The sequence below is a fragment of the Microtus pennsylvanicus genome, chromosome 2 (assembly GCF_037038515.1).
Source record: "Microtus pennsylvanicus isolate mMicPen1 chromosome 2, mMicPen1.hap1, whole genome shotgun sequence".
NCBI classification, from domain to species: Eukaryota; Metazoa; Chordata; class Mammalia; order Rodentia; family Cricetidae; genus Microtus; species Microtus pennsylvanicus.
The window spans coordinates 465,574-472,407 of record NC_134580.1 but is presented as its reverse complement, the minus strand read 5'-3'; positions in this window follow the sequence as shown (position 1 = coordinate 472,407).

Sequence of the window (6,834 nt, the reverse complement as noted above, 5' to 3'; positions counted from 1 at the left end):
GGCTCACACCTTTAATCCCAGCACTAGGGAGGTAGATAGAACTAGACAGGACTATAAAGAGGGAGGAGTCAAGAGCACTGCAGTCTGAAGGTTTACTGGAGACAGATACAGTCTGGAGATGCAGTCTGAAGACAGGATTGCCCCTTGGTTTGTGCACTGCTAGAAGTAAAAACCCTCTAGTGGCTGGCACTCTGCTTCTCTAATCTTCAGCATTAACACCCAGTATCTGACTCTCAGTTTTTATTATTAATAAGAATTAGAATTCATGCTTACATCATTGCTACTTCATAACTACAATTTTGCTACTGTTAAGGATTGTGAAGAAAATATCTGATATGCGGGATATCTGATATGTGTCCCCTGTGAAAGGGTCATTCATCCCCAGGAGGTCATGACCCATGGGTTTATAACCACGAGCTGGAATCTTGTAAAGCAGCCTTCTACCACTGAGCTACACTCACCTGCCGCACTTATTCTTATTTTCTTTCTTTCTTTCTTTCTTTTTATTTTTTTTGGTTTTTCGAGACACGGTTTCTCTGTGGCTTTGGAGCCTATCCTGGAACTAGCATTGTAGACCAGGCTGGTCTCGAACTCACAGAGATCCGCCTGTCTCTGCCTCCTGAGTGCTGGAATTAAAGGCATCGCCCGGCTTTCTTTTTTTTTTTTTTTTTTTGCCTGTCCTGGAACTTGCTCTGTAGACCAGGTTGGCCTCAAACTCACTGAGATCCACCTGCCTCTGCCTCCCAAGTGCTTGGATTAAAGGGATGCACTACCACTACCAGGCTCCTATTCTTATTTCCAGGGGCACAAACATTCAGGTTTTGTAATATCAGGGGATTATGAGGAACAACTTCTACTGTTCCACACAGTAGTACAATGACTACAGTTAACAAAAATTTAGTGAAATGTTTCCAAGTCAATAGCAGAGAGGACTTTGAAAGTTCCTGGCACAAACAAAAAAATATTGGAGGTGATAGATACACCAGTTACCGTGACATGATCATTAACACTGTGTACATGCATTGAGATAGCTCACAATACCCCATGCTATAACTCCTATGTAGCAAATAAAATCAAATATAGCCAAGAGTGGTCATATATATCTCAAACCGAATATTTGGGAGGCAGAAGAAGGTGTATCTTAGTTCCAGGTCAGCCAGAACTACAACAATGAGACTCTTGTCCAAATAAATAAACTGCAAGTATAAGGCTAGTGGAATGGTTTCAAACTGAAAGACGGTTGACATCTGCAAACAAACTGGGGCACAATGAGTGTAGCATCCCACTAACAGGCTCATCCAAGCAGTGGTTCCCCAGCCTCTGGGGTCCTTCAATTCTCCTCTCCTGCATCCTTAATCTTCCATGGATCTAACAGCACAGTTTATCCCTAAGTTTAGGCAAGCAATACCGACTGTGACTTAGATTCAGCACTCACACAAGTAACAAAAGTTCAGAAAACAAGTGTTTGTCCAAAAATGAAAGACAGACAGACAGGCCTTCCAAGAATGAGAAGACTTGAGGGAAATGGGTCATATCTGAAGGACAGATAAACAATAAGCAGGGCAGGCCTGAGATGTAACTGCTGAGCTCCACCAAGGGTTACCCCGCGCCTCACTGGAGGACCATGCTTTCAAACAGCTTGCCCTTCCAGCAAAAATAAGTTGGCTAATTTTAAATGTACCATTGTCTGTATTTGTCTCTACTCATTAGAATTTTCTTCAAAAAAAAAAAAAGGTAAATCTCTTGAGAAGGACAGAGAATGTGTGCACCCGGACCCAACACAAACTACTGAGTAGCTCTAATCCCCCTGGCTGCCTAGAAAGCACCTGCCACGCTCTAGGCGGGGAAGTACCCAGTCCACAGTCACTGCACCTTCCAAGCATTGCCTGCACCTGCCAAGCCTTGCCCACCCCTCCTACCTTCCAGCAGCTCATCCAAGCTGGTGACCTTCCGACTGCAGTCTATGGTGTAGATTGTGCGGACGCACTGAGGCAGGTTCACATTGTCAGAAAACGAGAGGGTCAGCTCTGTGAGAAGCGAATCAAAGGAACTGAAGCTATCATTGGAGATGGCAAAGACCAGGCCATTGAAGTAGCAGTCCCCATTCCAGTAGAAGCATGCCTTCTTGGCCTTCTTCTCAAAGCTTAAGGCCTGCAAAGTCCGCGTGCGGTAGAAGCTGCAGTGTGCACTGTGCTCCAGGCTGGAGGATGAGCCCATTGCCCTTGGGGCCAGAGATGCTGCTGCCCCCTGAGGAGCTGGGAGCCCCTCTCCATGACCCTGGCAGCGGCCTTTTGTCCCGTTCTTCAAAATGCTACAGCTCAATGCTCCTGGTGCTGGCCATCAAGGTTGCTCAGAGAAAGTTCTCCACAAATAAATTAATGAAGGAACGTCCCCACAGTCCCAGCCATAGTGCGCCATGATCTGGGCGCTCTGGCCTTAAAGCATTGGGACACCTGGCCTGATCACGGGGGCCATGCTTGCAGGTGGGCCCGCTCAGCCAGCTAAAAGCGGTGGCGGCTTGTAGGTGCCCAGCTCATTGTTCCGCGCACCCTCTCCGTCACCGCCGCCAGCTGGGGAGCCCCAAGCCCCCTAAGTGCCTCCTTTGCCGGGCCATGCCTCATACATAGCGCGCGGGCAGTAGGCCAGAAACCACTAAGTTGAAAGGCCCAAGGCTTGCCCTGGTTCGCGTCCAGCTCGCTATCTGGCGCGCTAAGTGGAGGAAGCGGAGGGGATGGGATGGAGCGCGAGCGTGGGCGAGGCGCCTCGGGGCTGTGTCACGTGGCCTGGGGTCCCGGGTTCCCGTCGCCACCTCGCCCGCTGCCGGGACTGGTCCATGTCCAATGAGCGGCAAAGCTGACAGGGATCCTCACGCCGTGCTGGGCCCCTGAGGGAAGAGCGCAGCCTCCTCCCAGGGGCGCATGCTTACTAGCATTCGAGCTCGCTGCCGCCTGGCAGAGCCTGGATCCGGGAGGACTCCTTTTACCACTCTTGGGATACCACAAACCGCAAGGAGAGGGAGGTGGTGAGGAAGAGGGCAGCGCGGCTTGAGGAGCAGCTGGACCTTTCATGGGGGCCCCGCCCTAAAGGCAGCGGAAGCTGCGTGCTCCCGGGCTTGGACGCGTGCTCAGCAGCTGTGGGGGACGGGGGGCTAGCATAACCAGGAACATTGCCAGAGCTCTTTTTATGACTATGCAGTAAGATTGATGTGAAAACAAAAAGACTTAAAAGAGGAAGGGAAGTAAAAACTAATCTCAATTATGAACATGAATGCAAAAATACTCTATCCCATCCTAGCTTGCCACCAAGGAATCCTATCCATCTGGAGTGTGTTGATGTCCATCACCACAGTCTACTCCAGGGTGGAATAGATATAAGTGACTCCAGAGCTAAGGAAACTAAGAGAAGACAGACCAAGAAAAAACCACAAGCACAGAGGTAGCCGCAGCAAAGACCATACCAAGCAGGCAAGACTCTCCTAACAGGATTGGTACAAATGTGCATGCATTTATGTAAGAATACCTCCAACAATTTGAAAGACAACATGATAGTATGAGAAGCCAGGGAATTTAAAACAGGAGAATTTGAACACCCTAATCCAGAGGTAGTACAAGAAATAGATTTTAAACATAAAATTATAAAAATTATAAAATTTATAAAATTATAAAAAATATAGATCATACCACAGAAACCTGTACTCCACAAAATTGTGAAACATAAATGAAATGAACAATTTTCTGGCTAGTCACCATTTACCTAAAATAAAATAAGGCATAGATGAGCAATTTAAATAGGCATATACTCTTTTTTTTAATTTTTTTAAATTTATTTATTTATTATGTATACAATATTCTGTCTGTATGCCTGAAGGCCAGAAGAGGGCGCCAGACCTCTTTACAAATGGTTGTGAGCCACCATGTGGTTGCTGGGAATTGAACTCAGGACCTTTGGAAGAGCAGGAAATGCTCTTAACCACTGAGCCATCTCTCCAGCCCCCTAGGCATATACTCTTAAAGGAAATCGAAGCTCTCATCAAAAGCTAACCAAATATTCCAGGGCCAAATGGTTTTAATGAAGAATTCCATCAGAACTTCCTGTACTCCTCCAAATGTTGCAAAAAATATAACCAGATGGAACATTGCCAGAACTCGTTTTATGAGTATGAAGTAAGATTGATGCGAAATCACACAAAGAATCAACGGAGGAAAAGAATTAAAAACTAATCTCAGTAATGAACATGAACGACAAAATACTCAATAAAACGATGGCAAACCAGATCCAGGAATATATTTTAAAAACCTACATAATAAATTCAGCCTCATCCCAGAGATGCAGGGATGATACAACAGTCATAAATGCAGTAACACAATCCATGATATAAATAAACTTAAAAAAAATACATGAGGCTCTCAGCAAAGCCCATTAATCATGCATGGGATATTGGCACTGAAAATTAAGAAACAGCATAACCTGTATGTATACATTATACACATTACAATTTCAAACATCAGCCATCTTTTGGAAAATTGTTGAGCATATTTGGAATTGGGGCCCATATGGTTAACTTTGTAACAATTGTTTTGCAATATCACAACTTGTGATTTGCTTAGTGTTACCAGGATGAATCAAGCCAATAATAAAAAGTTAACAGGAGGCCATTTTCTGGCATTAATTGCCTTCCACACAGCCCATAATGCAATACAGATACCTGCCTTAAAACCTGTTCAGCTCTTAAAGGGCACATTTGTTGGAACAGCAGTATCTGGTTCTACTTGTAAAATTACCTTATTCAGTAATACTAATGTTACTACCTATGTGCTACTTACTTACATATGTCTTTTAACCTGGAAGAGTCAATTTCACTACTGGAATTAGTAGTAAAGATTTTCTATGATATTCATGTATTAATCCCTCTGTTAAGTTTAATCCTCATCACTTATGACACTACAGCAACATACACATATTTGGCTGCCTGTAAACCTAGGTCATTCTTGGGCTCTAAGTTCTCTAGATCATCATGTTGTAGAATTCCTAAATAAGATATTGAAAAGAACAAATTGCATGTTAGATTTAGTAATAGCTGTAATTCCTAACCTTATCGCTGTTGCTGCTAATGATTCTGTGACTGGTATTGCTTTACATACATCCCTGCAAACAAAGCATTTTGTAGGGCAACAGTATAAAGTTTATCAAGAACTGGACTCAACAAGCTCAAATACATGCTCTACCTCAGACAGAGATTGATGGACTTAAGCAAACTGTGGGATGGTTGGGAAAGAAATATTTATCTGTGCAAGAACTTATTACTTTGCCTTGTAATTGGAATTCAATAACTATTGGCATTACTGATAAAGCTCATAATGATTTTTAACATGAATAGAAGGTTATTCAACCTTATCTTTTGGGCAATGCTGCTTCTCAATCTCTCATTGAGCACTTGCGTGATGATATAGGACTTGCTTTTCCTAATCATATCCTGATTCAGATTCTTCTACCATTGCACACATTTATGATGATGAATTGACAGGATAATATGGAAAATTAGACCCTAAGGGATTCACACAAGGTATTAATCATACCTCTGTTAGTATGCTTATTGCAATCATTCTTATGCCTTTCTATTTTTGATGATGTTTGTTTCAAATTCGGAAAATTTTCATACTTTATGGTTAATACTTCTTTTACCACAAATAAAAATCAAAAAAAAGGAAAATAATGAATGCACCAAACTACCTTAGAGTTCATGCTACTCGTAGTATAAATGAGACAAAGTCGGGAAACGGTTGCATGAGAAAACAAGCATAGATGAAAGCAAACTCTGCCTATTTCTCAAATGTTCTCTCAGAATCTATACCATGGATAGAGTTGACTTTTGAGCTTAGGTGTTCACACTCTACCAGTCACAAAGGAGTGCTTTGTTTCTGTATACGTGTTGCCTTGTTTCTATGTACTTATTTTCATTTTTATTACTGATATTAATTGAGGTATTGTTCTGGCAAGGAGAGGCAAGAGTTTATCATGACCATGTACGTGAGTACAGAGGGGTTTCAGAGTTGAGGTTGTGCTTTTGAGTATGTATAAAAAGCCATAATAAAGAAATCTTATTGTGCAGTTGTTTATACTCTGCATCCCAGTGTACTGATTTACAAGACAACCATATCAAGGGTCTACAATGCAGTAGATGTCGATAAGTGTCACCGGAACAGGGACCATAAAGAGTAAAAGTTAGGAAGTGTAAAATATTAACCAGATAAGTAATCCTCATTACAGGGTTACGGGACAAGCCAAATCTCTGTACCTAGCAACGCTAAATCATTCAATAAAAACTCATGGGGTTCACGTTTATTTTTCTGATTTAGAAATGTGTGTGGAAATAATAAAGCCTTATAATTCTTTGGTATCCAGAAGGCACCTACTTGGTAAAGAATTAAAGCTAATGCTGAAAAAGCTATGAGATAGGGTGAGAAAGTACCTGTCTGTTTCTGGTCTATATAATTTGAGTTTTACTATCCTCAAAGAAAAGCAAATGAAAATAACTGGTCACTGTGTCAAAACAGAAAGTAGTGCCAGCTGCACAAGTAATGACCATGCATTAAAAAAATCAAATATATGGCCTATTTGTCAATGGGATCAGGAATTATATTGCCATCGATCTCCTTTTAAATTTGCTCATAGAACTTAACTTGGCCCATGATCCTAAGAAAATGGATTTTTTGAAAAAACAATCCATTTAAAATATTATTATTGGATACTTATCAATATCCTGCAGGCTCTTCGGCTGAAAATATATTTCCCATTGAATGGATTAACAAAAAGCATATATTTTCAAAAACAATG